At 44.0% G+C, this 19,591-nt stretch overlaps 1 long non-coding RNA gene across 1 annotated transcript; it reads right to left on the minus strand.

The window, feature by feature from the left end:
• Positions 1–14,672: 14,672 nt before the first annotated feature.
• On the minus strand, positions 14,673–15,771 carry LOC141928432 (uncharacterized). Its single transcript, XR_012624755.1, has 2 exons — positions 15,675–15,771; positions 14,673–15,099 (listed from the first exon to the last, which is right to left on the minus strand). It is a non-coding gene; the product is annotated as an uncharacterized LOC141928432 (long non-coding RNA).
• Between the last annotated feature and the right edge of the window lie 3,820 nt (positions 15,772–19,591).

Below are 19,591 nucleotides of genomic sequence, written 5' to 3' on the forward strand. Positions count from 1 at the left end.
CATTCTGATGAAGAAAATCATACCCTCCTGGTCTTTTTTTGTTAACTTCCTCCCCCCAGTCAAGAGAAAGGCATGTAATGGGGTACCTACTTCCTTTCACTCACCATCATAGGTTTTCCCAAAAAAAGCACAAACACCCCAATATCTTCCTGGTTAAAATATAACTAAAAATTGGATTTTTTTTATTTTAAAAATTCCTTTGGAAATGCTTACTCAAAACAAGCACATTTAAAAAACACAAAAGCACTTTTCAAACACATTTTTGACCAGCCATAGTTAGATGACAAGTGCTGGTGCCAGACCATTTGCTCTAGGGTTCCCATTGTTAACACTGCTGGAACTGTACTGGTAACAATGGAGGAAAATATGTAGTAAATTTTGCTAATGAGAAGGCGACATTCTCACACAGTCATTTTTTAACATTTAAAAGAACATTCAAAAGCACAATATATAAAACAAATTCCAAAAAGATTTATCCTGGGAGAGAAGGCTGAAGCAGAGAAGAAAGCCTTTTCATTCCACCGATATTAATCCAGAGAAATGCATTTGGCACCAGGATTAAAAAGTTCTGAATGTTGGAGGCAACTTTTTTTCCCAAGAGAAAATACTGTCAGAGCAGCCAGGCTAATTAGCTTCCCTGTTTTGGAGGATGAATATAGTGTTCTTAAAAGCAAAAAGGATTCTTTTGGATTGTCTCCCTATATTTCCAAGCTGTAAAGTGGGGTGAAATGCTCTCCCCATCACCCTGGCCCACCTGCACTTGTGGAGCACCCCAGGCTGCAGAGGTGACTGGTCCCTTAGATTGAGGGTAATCAATGTTCAGACAGAGTGTGGAATGTGAAGAGTTATTTGATGGGAGCATCTTGCCTTGCAGTATAGCTGGTAAATAAAGTAAGCTTAATGGAGCTAAGTATATGTGGTCTAGCTCTACAAGATGATTAAAAGGTCAGTTTAAAACAATCTACAAATGTTTGAAAGGAATCATCATCAGAAAAGAGATATTGATAAAAAGGAAAATAGAACTCAGGGCTTGATGCTAAGCAAAGGAAGACATACAGTGGGCACTAATACCTTGTTTTCTGGACATAAAGCCAGTGTAATTAGGGAAAGCCATATATACTTATTACCGAAGTTTGAATGCAAGAGTCAGGTCAGTCAGTTCTTGCTCTGACACACAGAGAGACTGTGTAAAGAAGAGCCTGCAGCTGATAACAGCAATACTGTGGATGATCTTGAAGGCTTTTTCCCTCTGAAGCTCCAACAATTCATTCAGACACAAACATAAAGGAATGCATCAGCCCTAAAGATACATCTTTGTGAATACAGTGAAGTTTGCAGGGTCTGATGGACCAAAGTATACATTTCAGTTGTAGAAGCCATTGCACAGCACGGGAGGCATCCTGGGAATGGCTCTGACGCAGCATCTGGAATCTCCTGGCTTGGTATGAAGGAGATGAAGTGCACGCTGAGGTACCTATCGATCAAAGCTGATCAGGCAGAGCAGTGCCCGGGACTGTGTGGCCAACGCTTCCAGGAGTGTTCGTACATTTGTACAGAACTATCTCCATCTTCTTCCTACTATTTTCTTAATGTCAGAAATGCCCTTGGCAGCATACAATTAAAAAAAAAAAAAACAACAAAAGGTCCTGAAGTGTTGCATTAGTGTGACAGGCTGTTTCCTGCCCTTGCTTTGGTTGTGTTATCCTGCGAGGAAGATTGAACAGAGACAGTGTAGTTCTCCCTAGCTGTCAAGTCCAATCATTTAATTCCACTTTCCTGTGGATTTGTAGATGAGGAACTGCTCCGATAAGTCTTCTAGAGCTTTCAGCTGGAATCTTTCTGCACATCAGCTTCACCCACAAAGCCGAGGGTGCTGTTTTTCCCGGGCACAGCTCCTTGCAGTTTGTTTGGGAAGGTTCCCGTACTGGCACCTGTGGAATGCAGAGCAAGAGTACCACAAGCAACAACAGCAAAAAGCCCTTTCAGCATCAGGCGCTGTGATGAGGCACAGACGTTCAAGCATGGCTGCTTCAGCAAGTCATTTTATAATGACAGGTGTCATTTATTTTTGGATTCTGAAAATGTTCCAGTACATTTGCTTTCAAATCCTGTCTCTGAATCCACAGGTGCAAAAAGCCTACAGACGTGAGGGCACCAGCATGGAAGGGCAAGCAGCAAGGGCAAGGCAAGAGCACCTGTGGGGAGACTGTCAGCACCCCCCAAGGTGTGCTGCTGGAGGGGTGCTCGCTGTGACTGGTGTCAGAAAATCAGTCACAGCATCTTCCAGCACGTCCCTGCTGTGGACCATGACGGTATCAGAGAGCAGCACCCACCATCTGACAGCGGACAGAGGCGCTCCTGGGACTGGAATTATTTCCCCTCTGCCTGTGGAGTTCCCTTGTGCCCAGAATAATGAGTAGGGCCAGTAGCACACATGACTGTGTCTCTGATAATGACACTGGAAAAGTAACAGAATCTAATTATAATTAGAAAACAGCCCCAGCAACGTCCCAGCATCACAACGACCATCCTGACTTTGCCACAACAAATGTAAAAATATATCAGCATATTTATAGCTTGGCATCTCTGTCCATCTGCAGCCTGGTGACGGGCCCCTCTTGCCCTGTTCTGTGTACCCTGCTGTGCTTCAGAAGCAGTAAATAACAGTGACTGATGTGACTGATGTTTAGATGGTGCCTACCACCCAAAGATTTTATTTTTCAAATTACTCAATCTACTTATTAGTCTAATCTGCCTGATCTGAGAGATCTGTAAATTGATGTATATTATTAACAATCCCAAAGTCTTGTAGGACACAGCAGCAAGCCCGTCTGAGAGTGACAGCAGAAACTTGAAAGGTGCTTTGGGCTAAAACGTCCAGCTTTGTAAGATTCCCTTATTACTGCTCACTTTTTTTAGTCAGGTAATTTAATTCCTCCTTTCTTAATCAACTACACTGAGATTTATAAAGGTAGTTTTTAGGAATAGCCTCTCTGAGCTCAGTTTGTGCAAGGCGTGGTTTTGGCCTGGAGAGGGGAGTTTGTGGTGAGAGGGGGATGTGAATCTGGTAGGCAAAAGTTCTACCTGCGGGACAGGACGACGGAGATGTTTTGCTGGAGTTCGTCTGAATGAGTTGCCACAGGACCAGATACTCCGTCCCAGATAATTTTCCTTCACTTTCTGTCTTAGCCTGCCCTGGCATGTTGCCATGAGCGTTCAAAGCGTTGCCATGCTCTGTTTTGGAGGTGACTGTATTCTGCAGGGGGAGATGGATGAAGAAACACAGATTTGCTTGTAGCCTGTGGAGGCTTTACTCCAGGGCAGAAGGCAGGCGTGGAGCCAATGCTTTCTCTGGGAGCTCTGCAGCCCAGTGGGCCAGTTTCTAGATATTTCCATTTCTAAGCCCCAGAGCATCCCTGAACTCACAGGTAGTTTGTTCCTATCTTACCTCCAGCTCTGGCTGTCCTTGGCTATGCTCTAACGCTCCCTTCAGCTGGCTCTTCAAGGTATCTCTGCACTTTTAGTCTCCTGACTGGTGAAGTGTTTGGATTTCTCACTGCATCAGCATCAGCATAAGTTCATCAAACATTTCATTGCTTGTTGTAACAGATTAAACACAAATTCAAGCTAGAAAAATAAATTACAAGCAACTCAAGACCTTCAATGCTTTCTTTTTTTGAAACTTTCTTTCCAAATCACAAATCATTAAACTAGTTACATGGAAATAAAGGGTCAGTCCTGTCACCCTTTCCTGTGTGAATGACTCCCCTTGGATCATTGCTGAAGGTCTGATAATGCTTTTTTTCCTCCAGTTCTTGGAAAAACTTCCTCTAAAGTCAGTGGTCAGATTCTTATCAAGGTTACACTGGGTTAGATCAAAAGTTGGCTCATGGAGGAAAACAGAATTGCCCTGAACTTGTTAATGATATAATTGATATCTGAGTCTGATCTAGTAAATATATCACATTTCAGGTGTTTTCTCTGACGTAATAAAGGTTTGACTGCCTGTGAAGCGATTCCTGACTATTCCCAACCAATTGCCTCTATGAACACTGCCAGTTGGAAAAGACTGACTGACTCTTAATGAACATAAACCAGGTTGGGGACGAGTTGCATTGGTTCAGAGTTAGGCATTTTTATTCCGAAATAGGAGTGACCACAGAGGGAATTAATCAGGAATAACTGTTCTGCTTTTAATCCATACTGCTTGAAACCAAATTAACCTCTCTGTGTGCACAAGCCTGAAAGATTTAGCTGAAATTGCTGAAAAGCCTCCAGATTTGCATGATAATTTCAAAGGGACTATTCCTCTGTGTGAATGCCCTGTAGAACTGAGCTGCAATTCTTCCTTCACCCCCAAAATACCAATTTCCTCTCTTGCACTTAATAGCTTTATATTTGTTTTTTGATGTTAAAGGCCATTACAGATCAAGAGTGTCCCTAAAACTTATTTTCTGCCCATATAGCCTATGGGATGAGCTAGCAGTTAGAATCAGTGTTTGTACGTGCTGAAGTAATACTAATGCAATTACAGCATGGGACTGGACACAGCTCTGGCAGATGAGGATGGCGGCCGCTTCCCTGTCCCTCCTGCCTCGGGACCAGGTGCTGTGCTGTGCTTCAGTGTCACCTGATGAGATCCCAGCTGTCCTGCCCTTCCCTTGCCCCCATGTCCCAGCCTCAACAGGGTAGGACTTGCTTCTGCCTGATTCTCAGTTCAGTTTCTTTTCCCCGTTGCTTGAAGATTCAGGGTGAACAAAGGCGTAAAGTGACTTCAGTGTTTGTGTTCATACTGTATTTACAGAATCACAGAATCACAGCATCATCTGGGTTGGAAAAGCCCTTGAAGATCCTCCAGTCCAACCATTAACCTCACACTGACCGTTCTCAACTCCACCAGATCCCTCAGCGCTGGGTCAACCCGACTCTTCAACCCCTCCAGGGATGGGGACTCCCCCCCTGCCCTGGGCAGCCCATTCCAACGCCCAACAACCCCTTCTGCAAAGAAATCCTTCCTAAGAGCCAGTCTGACCCTGCCCTGGCGCAGCTTGAGGCCATTCCCTCTTGTCCTGGCGCTTGTTCCTTGGCTCAAGAGACTCATCCCCCCTCTCTGCACCCTCCTTTCAGGGAGTTGTAGAGGGCCATGAGGTCTCCCCTCAGCCTCCTCTTCTCCAGACTAAACCCCCCCAGTTCCCTCAGCCGCTCCCCATCAGTCCTGTGCTCCAGACCCTGCACCAGCTCCGTTGCCCTTCTCTGGACATGCTTGAGTCATTCAATGTCCTTTTTGGAGTGAGGGGCCCAAAACTGAACCCAGTCATCGAGGTCCGGCAGTAGGAGGGCATTTCTCCTCTGCCTTCTTCTGCCTCCTGTGCACCAGCTTCAACTGCAGCCTCGTTTGTCAGTGGACACGAGTCTGCTCAGGTTTCGGCTGTCATTCCCAAGTCATTTTGTGGAGCTGGCTCCAGACAATAAGCACTGAGCTCTCCTTTCCTATCTGTTCATGCAGCAGAACAGAGCTGTGGTTTTCTGTTGTAGAACCATCTAGAGAGCAACACATAACCAATATTGGCAGCAAACAGCTTTCTGAGCACTGTAAGCAGGAATATCTGAAACATCAATCAATATGGGAAAAGCCTGAAACCCTTAAGCATACAATTTACCATCTTATGCAAGCAGAGGCAAGTATGGGTAGGCTTATACAGAGATTTGCTTTGCTCGGTTCAGTCTCATCCAACTTTCAGAATCGTTTCTACTAGCCAAAAGTCAGATTAGAAGCAGCCTTCAGACACTGCTGCCTTCATGGCCCTGGGGTGAGTTGCTGAAGAGGAGGAAGGAGTATTGGTGTGAGGGAATGCAAAAGCCAGGAATGCTTGTGATTTCAGCGCATTCTGTATTTTCCATGTAAGACATTCCCCAGATTTTGAGGGTAGAGGTTATGAAAAGCTCAATAATAAAAGTTTTTCATCTAAGCAATCAGGAGCTCTGCCAAACAGGAACAATTCTGGGAAATAACCGTTTTATCTCTGGTACCTAACTGTATTTTAAAAAAATTTAAAAGCCTTTTATTATGATTAATTTCTTGTGCTCAGGAAGTTTATGCAGCTGTCCTTGATGTGGGGTGCTTGTCCCTTGGTTTTTCAGGTCCTGTGAAGTCCAGCAGTCAAAGAAAAATGTTTTTCAAGCACAGCTTTTTTATTTCTCCTCTGGGTACCTTAAGTCAGTGGCAGAATTAACCGAAGGAACTTACTGTGAGAAATACAGAATCCTGTAAAGGGATTTAGAGGGATTTGGGAGATTTAAAGATTTTTCGTCATCATGATTTGGAATGATCAATTTATTTTTTGTACATATTTTCCCATGTTAAGCTCATGAGGAATATGAAAATCCTATTAGGAGGGTGAAGCAGATATTTCTGTTCTGAGAGGATGCAACAACCCACCTCCTGTAAGAGGTGGGCTGTGAAGGCCATCTCATTTCTCTTGCTTAACCCCTTCCACTGGAGACACTAGGCTCCAATTACATCAACCATCACATCTGTACCTCTGTCCCACTAACTGAACAGCACCTTGCTTAGTCCAGCTTTGAAACCTGTGATGAAGCTGTTGTAGCAGGGGAGAAAGTGGTATGGATTGAAAGTGTTCACCTGTGAACTGACCTCCTGTTTGTCCTCAAGCCATTCCTCTGTGCCCACATTGCAGAAGGCATTCCTTCTTTGTTATAATCCCTCTTTATTTATTTTGTGTGAAACAATCCATTTTATTATCTACTATTTACTATCTCCTATTATATTTAGTACATCTACTATTTATTATTTATAATCTATTTTATTAATCTAAATGCCATTCAGCTGGAAGGCATAAGAAATCCTTCAAGTTGCCCTCACAGGGCAGCTCAGCATATCTCCAAGCAATCTTGATTTGAAATGGAAATGCCAGTAGACTGCTTTCCCTGGGTAGAAGGCTAGAGCTGTAAACTGAGTCTGCCTCCGTCTTGTTTCCTCACATGTGGAAGGTCCAGGAGAAGCAGTCTTAAATCCCAGGTGTAGATTTTGGAATTGTCTCTACCCATCTCCTGATGTTTTCTCCAGAGACAACCTCTGTTCTTTCTCATGGAGGAGAATATGGAAAACATACCATGAACCAAAACTTTGAAATAATAAAATCCGCTCACACTTGGCATTGTTTTTTTACCATCAAGAGACAGGTGGAGCAATAGAGAGCTCATGAGTAGGGCCAGAACAGAGTCCAGGAATTAGTCAGAGAAATCAAAGCCAGAGTCAAAAGTAGCTGGCAAAGTAAGCACGAAACTTAGAAGCTAGAAAGAAGGAGTGAGTGACTTGGGTCAAGGCAGCTGCTGATGTGAGGGACACAGGGAGAAATGACAGAGATGAAATTAAGGTAACAAGTGAATCAGGTAATGTTATGGACTGTACTTCTATCCAAAAACGTCCCTGTGTTTGAGCCATTTACCTGTAAGGTAAAATAGGATTTATCTGTTCTTAAAAACTGCAGACCTTGTGGTGATTGATGAGCAGAAATGACCAAGCAACCGGCTTTTCAGAGGATCCGTCCCCAGTCCGCATTCCAGCCACGTTCCTCTTCCAACATTGAAAGGCTCCACAGGATTTCTGGTTTTAGCATCCACAAATGCCACATTTTCTCTCTGTACCTTCAAGTCATGAAGATACTGTGTTGGGATATGGGGGTGAAAACACTTACGATGTGGAAGGCTCACCTAGGCTGAGTGTGGTGCTTTGAACTCCTTGAATGAAAGGTGCGACACAAATTGTCATTTAGATCATCCCAGAAGATCCTTTAGGAGAGGAATGCATGTACTGGGGTGACACAAAGGCAAAAATTGTTTGAGGGAACCTGTTTATTTGAAAAACGTGCCTTGCTGCTCCAGTCTGAATTGTTTGTCTTCCTTGGAATGAAAGAATGTAGGACATGGAGGGGAGGCTTGCCAGAAAAGCCTTTTGGAATTGCAATGAAATGGCCGTGTTTGTGCTCAGAAGGGTCTCAGGCTTGTTGTGTTCACATCTGCTTTAAGTTATCCTGATGTTGTTTTTTTTATTTTTTTTAATTGAGTTTAACATACTGAGAAATGCACAAAGCTCTCTGGCCCCCAGGCACAAGAGGAAAAACCTCAACAACATCCACTGACCCTGCCACCATGTGCTTCCCAACAAACATTCCCAAACAAATGCTGGCGATGACAAACGGGCCTAGAAGCAACTTGATGGCGGGTGCTTAATTGTGCACTGCAGTGCTCGGCGCCTTGGAAAGACGAGGGTGGAGAGCAGATAATGAGGGTCGGATTTGCTAACAGTGGGCACTGACCACAGTTGGCAGATTTGGGGAGCACAGATCAAGACAATTATCGCATTTTGCTGCATGATGGATGTTCAGCTGAGTCAGCCAGCTGCTAACCGGGACCAGAGGGAAGCTGTTCTCAGGTCTTCGGTCCCACTTCTTAGCAAAGGTGGCTCTGAGCAACCTTTGAACTCCTCCTATGTGTAGAGTTTCTTCAGGCCTATGTTATTTCTGGGATAAACTGCCCGCAGGCTCTCTGTGGTACCCAGGCAGCTGAGGACGGCTGCAAAACAGCGTGGTGTGACCGTGCCTTTTCCTCCCTGCCTTCTGCATGCCTCGTTCCCCTGGGACAAGCAGGGAACCAGCCATGAGCCATTCAGGCAGCTCTGCTCTGTCCTAAAAATACCAGAGGTTTTCACTGCGATCATTTCTACCCAATTCAAAGAGGGAGAGCACAAAAGGGATTGGGCCCTGTGGGTGTTGGTTGGCCTAGACAACAATTCAGTTGGCATGGGCTTGGTCTGCAGACAGCAGCTTTATCATGTGAGCCTAAAAGATGACAAGGGCAATCATAGTGCCTGGCTGTCCTGGGGGTATCTCAAGGTCCCCACCCTTTCTTTTGCACATGAATGCCAGTGAATAGAGAGTGAAGAGACCCCGTGTGCTGATGGACCCAGCACTGGTGCCTGTGGGTGCACTTACCCTGGAAGAGGGCAGGGCAAGGGACGTAGGGCTGTTTTCATGTGCAAATATGTGGTTGTTTGCATGCAAGGATGTACAGTGAGAGAGCACCTACACGTGTGTATCACTGACCCTGTGGATCTGCTGTAAAGGGGACTGTAGTCTTTACTGTAAGGCAGATATGGTGCCTTCCCTTTCCAGATTTGCGAAGCTAGTCCAAAGCTGCTGTGTTTTAAGGAAAACTGGTTCTCCTTGCCTTAAAGTATCCGGTTGTAAACTGCAGAAGAATTTCCCTAATAGTTCAGCTACCGATGCAACAGGCCCAGGGCAGATAGCTGTCAGTGTCACCGCCCGGCATGCACTAGCACAGTGTAAGTCCCCCACCGTGGGGATACAGGGAGATGTGGTGGGTAGCTGCCCCGCTGGCACTACAGGTTTATGTATGCGTCAAGGGCAGCTTTGTTTGCTTGCATGGCTGCTTGCAGGAAACTTGGGTAGTGCTTTAATTATGTCAGATTGTGCAAAGCTGGGTACCTGGGCGGGAGTGGGCAGAGCTGTGTGTGCACCCATGTAAGAGGATTTCTTGTGGTACACACGTATGTGAGCATCTCTGTGCAGTCTCCTCAGTGTGTCCAACATGCCCCTAAAGGTTCCTCCTGCACCGTTTTGCACATTATTGGACTCACTGGTCTGTTCTCAGGTGCGCTGAGCATTTGCCAATGAAAGAGACTGTCTAGACATGATGTCAAGCTGACCAGCTTCGAATCTCTCTCAGCCCTGGGGGGGTAATCACAAGCCTAGGAGAGGCCTTATCAATAAAACATTTTCCCTGCAGGAGGGTAAAGAAAATATGTAGTGGGTGATTTAGGTTTGTGTGGGAGAGGGAGAGCTCTGTCTTTCTGTCCTGTCAGGCTAGCCCTAATTTTCTGTGTCAGCAAGGTGCCCGTTGCTTGCTGTACCTTCTTTGCTGGATTATCTGTCGTTAATGATTGTTTTGGTTTTAGATAGCAAATCTCAATCTGTGACCGTGTTTTATTTTTGCCTGTGGGTGAGGTTTGCTTTTTTTCTGGGGAGGGTTGCAATTTACCACTAAGCTCTTTTGGCATCTGAGGGACAAGTTCAGTTCCAAAAAAAAAAAAAAAAGAAAAAGAAAAAGCCCATTCAATCAGCAAATAAAGCAGGATGTTATGTAAGAGGAATAATATTGACACGGGGCTCCCCGGCCTCGGTAAGTCTCCCCCTCCTTAGGTGATTAAAGGTTTCAGCACTGCCAGGGAGGGGGCTGGCATTGCCTAAGAGCCCCTTTGCTTTGGAGCATTTTCCCCTCTTTTAAATCTAAGGGACCCAGTGGATTTATGACCAGCCTGGGCTTTTTAAGCAGATGGCTGGGTTTGTTATCGTTTTATTTGAATGATAATGATAACTCTGCAGGCTGAGAGGATTAATGCAAGAAATGGAAAACACTGGCACTTTTTTTTTTCCACAGTCGAAGGGTGAAATGCACAGCACCTAGTGTAATGCAAGGGTCTGCACTGACAAGTGCCACAGGGCTGTTGTGCATTTCCATAGGATGATGCTGAAGGAGAAAACAGGCTCCAGACTCTTTTTCCTTTTCTTCTCTATGGAGTGAAAAGAAGCCAATGTTTTTTAAGTATATACTAGCAGCTCATGCCCTGCCTAACTTATATTCATGAAAGACTGAGGACAGCTAAAGAACCTGTAGGTAGAGAAAACCACAAGCCCCGAGAGAGGAAGTTATATTCAGTTTATATTTTCTATTCATATTAACATCTCCCTTTGTTAAGCTTCTTATAAACAGCTGAACAAAATCATCACTTATTAAAGAATTCAGCAATCTGCTATTGTAAAAAGAAAGCGAGCTCTCACCGTCTCTGCTGCTGTTTCAAACCCTAAGAATCTGCCTTCCTTAACATGAGAAGACTGAGTTCAAAATAATGAAATGGAAAACAAGTGTTTGCATGAGCACAAGAACTAATTAATGGAGCATGGTGGATTTGCACCTGTGGTTGAGTGTCACTGTGGATTCTCTCATGTCTAATATGGTTTGAATCCTGCCACAGCTTTCCCTCAGAGAGAACTAACAGTGTCTATATCCCTCATCTTCTGCTTATTTGCACAAACTGTGTAAGAATTTCCTGTCTTTGAGGCCTTTGCAAGCCCTGCTTCTTTAGACTAGCAGACTCAGGACCTGGAGTTCTTTCTTTTTTCTTTTCTCACATTTTTGCCATGCAATTATTGCACCTTTTTTCTACTACCATGTGGGAACAAAAGTAAAATAAAGTGAAAATTTGTAATTATCACATCCGTCTGGTTGCTGGAGCTGTATGAAAAACAGTAGATTTTAGAATCTTGTGACAAAATGGTGGCAGCTGTCAGCACTTTTCAACTTTTGAGGTCTCCAGCCAATTTGCTATCTCGGAAAAGAGTAGACCAGCCATGCAAGTGTTCTTCTGGAGGGAGACAGAAGAGAAGATAATGTTTTGGGGCTTTGTAATAAATGTTGAAGAAGAAAAAGTGAGGGAATAAGGTAGGGAAGCTAAACCACAACCAAATTTCAAAGTATGCCCCCTCTCTATGGGTGCTGTGTTCTCCAGCGCCACCGAACTGCAGCAAGGTCAGTGTGTCCTGAGGGGGCCTTTGCAGAGGCGAAGGCTATTAAAGAGCTTTGTGTGCAGTTAGGAGAGGGCATCAGAGCTGATTTTGAGTTTCACTGCTGAAATCTAGAAAGTGAATCATGGGTAGAGTTTGCTTGGAATCCTCTGACAACATGTTTTCTTCATTGGAAGGCAATGATTAGCTGCAAACAAACAACCTCTGTTTCATCTAAATGAGTAAATTCCCACTGAAATACAGGCTGAATTCCCCTGGATCTGTGCCTGGTTGCTAGTATGACTGGCAGAAAGCCAGGCAGGCACAGAGGGTCTGCAGCTCCCAAGTAGCTCTGCCGTGCTCACCTGGGGCTCCCAGAGCTTCCACGCTCCCAGCTGCACATCCTGGGAGTCCTGCACCTCACAGCATAGGTTAGGGTTCCAAAGTTCTCCCTTTCTGCAGGAAAGGCAGTTCACTGATACCAGATGCTGTGGAGCCCAAAAAATAACTTCCAGTGTTTCCAAACTGTTCATCAGTATGAAAAGCTTCTCGTATCATGGTTGTTGGATTGCTCCTTGTTCACACATTGTCCTCCAGCAGAGAGAAGTTGTCTGGTTGATTTGAACCATCACACCTTGCTGGGAAAAAGGTCTTTCCTTCACCAGGATGTACTAGGCACAGGCACTTTGCAAAGATGGACTTAATCCTATGGATGGCTCAGCTCCAGATGCAGAACATCTCCTTTGAAGAAGGAGTAGTACTGTTGTTGGCAGCACCTAGATAACCTATTGTCACAGGCAGCACAAGTTCTTAGGAGGGCCATGAGGGTCCCGAGGCACTCCTATCACATTTTCTTTAGGATAAGAAAAATTTGAAGAAGCCAAGCCTTTACTACTTAAGGATGTTGAGGGCAGCTGAATTCCGAGCCAGCTCACTACAGGAGCAGGGCAGCGCTGCTGATAGGATGGTTACCTGGAGAAAAGCCTGGCAGTGAGCAAGAAGACCGTTATGCAGGATGACCTCCTATTCCTGATCTTCCCTGAAGCTCTTGGACATATCGGAGGAGCAAATACCAATTTAATGAATTCACTGTACATTAAGTAAAACCTAGCAGGAAAGCAGTGACTACTATAACAGAGTACCAGGGGATGCTTTCCCTTGTTTTGGTGAAGACACGCACATTTATACAAACTGCTCTCTGGGAGCCATCTTTGTTGACTAGAGGGGATCTCAGTAGCATCACCATGAGCTTGAAAAAGGCTCTTAAAGATGACATTTATCCTAAGATCTTAGGTAGGTTGTCATCCATTGGAAAGCCAAAGCTATCCCCTTATATTTATACTCTTCCCAGTGTTAATTTTCATCTGCTCTTACAAGGTTAAAGAAAAATTTACAAAATTTGTTCTTCATTGCTGTTAAAATGCTCAACATATTTAAAACACTTTGAATTCCCATGCTGAAAGGTATTGTGAAAGCAGTGTTCATATTTATTATTAGAATGAGGTTAACAAGCAAGCTTGCCTGTAGAGACATCTGGCAACAAACCCATCTGAACTGAGCGGAGGCCACTTACTAATAAGGTTTCTAAGTAGGGAAAGGGACAGGGTGTTCTCAAAGATCCTGTAGCTGGAATTAAAGCAGGGAGATTGAGCTTATCTGTATGATTTGCACGTCTCACTTTAGGACCCTTTCCGGATGTTACTACACTATAGCTGAAATCAAATAGTCATCTAACACTGGTTTCAACTTATAGAGCTAAAAATGAACTGCCTATAGACAGTCCAGAAGCATTCTGGGAAGGCATTGCCAGCAGCCAGAATATTTCTTTCCGTTCAGAGTGGATAATCAGAATCGGTTTCTCCTGCTTGCTCTCGGAGTTACTCTATTCTCTCGATATAAGCTGTTTCGGGTGAGCTAAGCACATATGAGCCAACAGACAGCAAAGGAAGTTTGTTGGAGACATAAAGAGTTTTTTCCTCCCTTATTTTAAAGGCAGAAAGGAGAAGGAAAATACAAGGGGGGCAGCTGAGGAGGGGAGGCAAAGATTTGCATACAGAGTAACAATGATTTGGTGCAGAAAAAGGTGGGTGTACCCCACTTTTTTTTTTTTAGGTGGATGCCTGACACAATCTACATGTGCATGAGGTGTGATGGGGGTCACTAGAACTTAGAGTCCAGGGATGACCCAAACTTGTAATAGGTACCTTTTAAAGATACTGAATGTGGAAAAAATGCAGGGTGGCCAGTGGGAAGGAAAACACAGGGTGCTTAACTGACCTGTGCTCAGGAACCAAATAATCTTCACTCTCAAAGTTTAACAGACCTGGTACATGGAATTGCAAATTTGTTAGAAAATATTTTAATTACTCCATCAAGTTAAAGGCAGTACTATATAATTAGAGAATTAGGAAATGTAGTACCTACACTTAAGATGGAAGGAGGAAGCAATCTGGAAAATTCTAAACCTATCAATCAGACCGCAATAGTGTATAGGGCTATCAGAACAATTTTTGAAGGAAATTATAATTAAAGACAAGGAAGTAATGGAAAAATGGGATAAAATACAAGTGTTTACCAAGGATAAATTATGTCTGACTAACCTCATGGTTATCTTATCAAAGATAACTGATCTGGATAAAGGAGATGTGATAGATCACATCTGTCTAGACTTCAGTGAAACAATAAAGGTATAAGGTTATGATGGGGAATTTTTAGCAGAGCTGGAGAAGTTGGGAATTACCACAATAGTGAAGAAATGGAAAGGGAGCAGGCTAGAGGGGAGGTGACCATGGGTAATGTTAAAAAAGGATGGAGGGAAGTTACCAGTACAGTTCTTCAAATAAAACCTTGATGCCTATCTTAATAGCTTCATGAATAACATGTTTAAAAGTATCCCAGTGAAATCTGGTGATGACACAAAGATGGGAAAAATTGTCAATGCAGAGGAGAAACAGGAAATGAAATGAAAATGAAGTGGTCTATCAGGCTGGTCCTTGTAGAGAAGCTATAATTTAAAATGTTAAAATAACCTTTTCTTATTATGCCTAAGAAGATGAGGCCAAGAGGGGATACAGTTGTTCTGGCACACAGAACCAGGGTGTTAAAACCTGTTTAAGTTGAGGATCAACTTTGGCACAGAAATGGAAGGGCATGAACTGGCCAATAATATTGTTATATTCTACTAAAAATATATGTTTAGCCTGGGAATTGGAGACGTTTTCAAGCTTTCAGAAGAGTGCAGTTCTGGTGTGACTATTCAGGAGGAGTAAATCATCAGTTTCTGAGAGGACATTTGATCATTTTATGAAAGGATTTTCTCTGATGCATGAGGACTGTTCTTGTCCAGTTGTCCATATTGTCTGTCCTTGCCTCCCCTCCTAGGGAGACTGAAATTCTGAGAAACTTTAGGTCACAGCGGGTCTGGAAACATTCTTCCATTTACTGGGGTGTGTTGGTTCATTTCTGACATTGTAGATATGAGTCACATGCGATGTGTCTGCAAGGAATGACAATCTGGTAAATAGAGCCCTGGGACATAGGGAATCTGGGTTTCATTCCCATCCTATTCCAACTTTTTTGCATGCTCGCAGATAACCCACTAAGGATCTAAGCAGTGGAATTAGAATTTTAGTGAACTGAAGGTTGACTTCTGAGCCCACTGCCCTCTGTGAGTGGTCACCTAACATAAGGAAGCAGTTAAACCGTGCTTTCTCATTTGATCTGAAAGTACCTGAGATACCCAACGCTCTCTCTAAATATGCTCCCATCAGAACACATCGTGCTCATTTTCCATCTCTGCTCAGTCACACATTAAGTATTTGTCAATGTTCTTCCACTAACTGTCCCAGGGGAGTTTCAGCTAACATGCTGTTAGAAAAGTTTCTCATTTGCCAGCTGGAGGGGAGGAGAGAGCAGAAGAGCCCTCAGCATTGGACACCACAGTAGGGTGGGCACTCCCTGCTTTGAACCATTGGCACATCTTCTTCACGAGAAACTGAAAGAATAATGCTAAAGCCTGATTTGGAAGAGCTCCAGCATCCTGGGTCTCTGCCCAGCCATGAAGGCACTCACCTGGGATAGGTAGAGTGTCTTCTCAGCAAAGGATAAACTCATTTTGCAGGGAAGATATAGACATGTCTCACTTCATTCTTGTGCAGAACAAAAAAAAGTTGCTGAAACCTCACTTTTTTGATTTTTTGAATTTCCATCAACTTTACCTGAGGTCCCCCAGGAGGTCCTCCTCCCTACTGAGAATTAATAGCATCTGTGAGGGCTGCCCCCCAAGCCAGTAAGTATAACAGGGGAAGCAACTTGCTTTGGTCTCCGCCTGACAGTTCAGGGAGGCTGAAGGAAGCAGCTGTTCTAGTTGTGGCTTTTCCTTTTGCTCCCTGTGCTGGAAACAGAGAGCCTGTGATTTCCTCCGAGTCCAGCGAAACGCTGGCTTTCAGTGACAAACCCTGCAAAGAACAGCCAGTTCGTGGAATGTTTTTGCAGCTGTCAGCTTTAACCCAGAGCAAATGACAGTGGGGCAGCTGCAGCCTCTTGGTCCTGGGACTACCCAAACCCCAGCATCCTCTCCTCTTCCAAAGCAGAAGGCTTGCATGGGCTTCACTCGTTGCTCTGACTGCACAACCTGTCTGATTTGCCTTGGCATTTTGAGCATCCTGCCGTGTTGCAGCACATATGGCCCCTGCACGGCTCCACAGGCAGTGCAGGTCCTTATCTCACATCCTCAGAGTGGATATGCAGTGAGTGCTCTTCCACTTGTCCTTTGATCAGTGTCATCATGATGGTCGTGGTTATTGTGGCTGGTCACAAAGCAGCTTGCTGCCCCCTTTAAAGGCTTCCAGTCTCTTTCAGGTCAACCCAGTTATTTGGGATTATGTGCTGAGGTCTAGTTTTCTCTATGAAGCATTGCACAGTGTAAACACTTAGATTTACAAATGGTGATGCACACAGTGGCTGGCAAAGGCTCCCAGCAGCCTTGTGATATGTTAACCTGCTTCTGTAGCTGGAGAACAGCAAGACCAGAATGGGATTCATTGGGTGCTCAGCCAAGTGCAGTATAAAATGTTTACATGGATATGTTGGTACTAAGCTGAGAAGAAATATCAGGCTTTATGAGACCAATTATGCTTCTCTAACCATGAGGCTACTTTGCAAGCCCTAAATGCATGGGGAATTTCAAGGCAGGCCCTGGAAATAAATCGAGGGAATATCCTCTAGATCTTGATTATTAATTGACTGTTCTTCCTAAATACTTAAGCCTAATGACCATTTAAAGTCACTGATTATTCCTGCTTGAGTGCCTATAAGCTCACCTAAGATGTGATTCAGGACCCCAAGAGAAGACAGGTAAAATTGACAAAAGCAAATACCTTTTTGTATGAGTACTAAACACTGTAGCAAAGGTAGAACATCAGTGAAGCCCATACATGCATTTCAGAGCACAAATTCTGAGAGAATAACATTATGCAACATAATTCTGTCCTCCTAGAGCCAGGAATATTCATGCATTCTCTGAGTCAGGATTAAGGAAGGGTACCCGAAACCTCATAGCAAACTCTGCAAAACATCCTTCTTTATAGATCTTGTGTCCTGGATTATTCTATTCTATTCTATTCTATTCTATTCTATTCTATTCTATTCTATTCTATTCTATTCTATTCTATTCTATTTATTTTATTTTATTTTTTCTCCTTTCTTTTTTTCTTTCCTCATAGATTTCTGTATATCAAGATAAATCAGCAGCAAGTGCAGCCTTTTTTTCACCCATCTAGTCTTTGCCATTCATGACCCCTCCTGGTAAAATCACAGTTATATAACTGTATCCAGATCAGAGGACTCAGGCTGCTGCGGCACACTTTAACCAGTTGTCTCATAATGATGATGTCCTGGTTTTGGCTGGGATAATTTTATTCCTAGTAGCTGGTACGGTGCTGTGTTTTGGATTTAGTGTGAGGATAATGTTAATAACACACTGATGTTTTAGTTGTTGCTAAGTATTATTTATCCTAAGTTAAGGATTTTTCCGTTTTCCATGCTCTGTCAATGAGCAGGTACACAAAAAGCTGGGAGGGAGCATGGCCAGGACATCTGACCTGAAGTAGCCAAAGGGCTATTCCATACCACAGAACGTCATGCCCAGTATATAAAGGGGGGAGTGGGCTGGGAGGGGCAGATCGCTGCTCGGTCATTGGCCAGCGGGTGGTGAGCAATTGCATTGTGCATCACCTTTCTTGGGTTTTATTTATCTCTCTTTTTGTTATATTCCTTTTCATTATAATAATTATTATTATTATATTTTATTATTACTGTTATTTTATTTTTTAAACTGTTCTTATCTCAACCCACGAGTTTTACTTTTTTTCAATTCTACTTCCCCTCCCACTGGGAGGGGTAGGAGTGAGCGAGCAGCTGTGTGGTGCTTAGTTACTGGCTGGGGTTAAAGCACAACAGATGACCAACGTTTTCAGAGGGGATTAGGATTCTGGGTGCCCAGACACCAATTAAAGGCCTTGCATGGTTACACAGTGCTCCCAGAAATTGAGTTCCTTTGCCAGGGGCTTCAGATGCGGCACCAGAGATTAGAAAGTGGTTCTGAGAGGCTTTGCCCAGGAAGACTTGTAGTAAATAATTAATCTGCTTTTCACAGCTGAGTCCACAACATATATGCTTTTACCAGCTATGTACAAGAGAAAAGGAGAAATTAAAAGAAAATATCTTTCCTCAGTTCATGAATGACAACCACATGAATCTGCTTCAGAGATTATTTGCCTTTGTCTAAGAGTTTGATTTGCCAGAACTATGTGAGCAGGACATCCCATCTGTGTGGTTCTTCAGCTGTATGTATAGAAATGGGTGCAACAGAATGGATCCCAGTCTCAGTTCCACCACTGTTTTGCTGAAACACCTTATGAAACCCCACTTAATCTCTGTTTCTGGAACAAAAAAGTTCAATTACAACTAAAGAGTCCTACATTGTGTCAATGGTTGTGAAGCCTCCTAAATGATGGTTTGCAAAGAGCTCAGAGGGCCTGAATGCTGGAGGCATTGAGAGTATTGGCCATGTGGTATGTATTAAGAAAGGCAGAGAAGGAGATTCCTGTGTTTAATGTTCATTTGTACAGGCTGAGATGAAGACAGGCAAGCTGACTGGAGCTGTGCACTGACCCACGAAAGTGCTGTGGCCTGTGAGGAAACGCTGGGAGCCCTGGGCTGGTTGGTACTATGGAGGAGACAGGCTGGCTGTGCTCAGATACATTAAGGGATGTTCTGAGGGAGAGCACACATCAAATACTCTCATTAGTAAAATGACAGAAAATGCTGTTATGGCTTGAGGCTGCAGCAGGGAACATTTAGTATAAATATTAGGAAAAAAAATCATAATTCCAAGAAGAGTTACAGCAATTGGAGCAAACTATCAGGGGACAATGTGGAATCTTTTCTAAGCTTCCAGCCGTCGCTCTGGGAAGATTAAATAAGTCCCAGTCCGTGGCAGTAGTTGGGGTGGTTTGCATGATCCCCAGCACTCCCTTCAGCCTCAAACAATTCTCTGAATGGGAAGATGGCTTGTTCGTAGAGCCCGCAGCTTGGATAATGCACTGACTGCTCTTTCAATTATACACGGCTCTCCAGGGCAGGGCCCATGTTTCTCTCTGCCTTTGGAAAGCACCCAGAACATATTAGGCAGCACCACAGTATAAATAATAACAACCCACTGTCCCCATCTCAGCAGCGGAACAGACGCTTTCTTCAGATTCCCTCCTGTGCTGTGAGCTGCAAGGCCAGACAGTAGCCCACTCCAGCTGAGCAGTCATTTAAGAGCCAGCCAAAGGGCAAAATCCCATGGCTACAGTGCGTGACACGGAGAGTTGGTGTCAGTACAGCCCTGGCAACCTTCCATCCTCTTTCCTTTCCATCTTCTCAAGCAGGTAGTGGCTCCAAGGTCAGGACTGCAGCTCTCCAGTGGACAGTTAATGCTTGAC

Source organism: Strix aluco, chromosome 11, assembly GCF_031877795.1.
Source record: "Strix aluco isolate bStrAlu1 chromosome 11, bStrAlu1.hap1, whole genome shotgun sequence".
Classification (NCBI taxonomy): domain Eukaryota; kingdom Metazoa; phylum Chordata; class Aves; order Strigiformes; family Strigidae; genus Strix; species Strix aluco.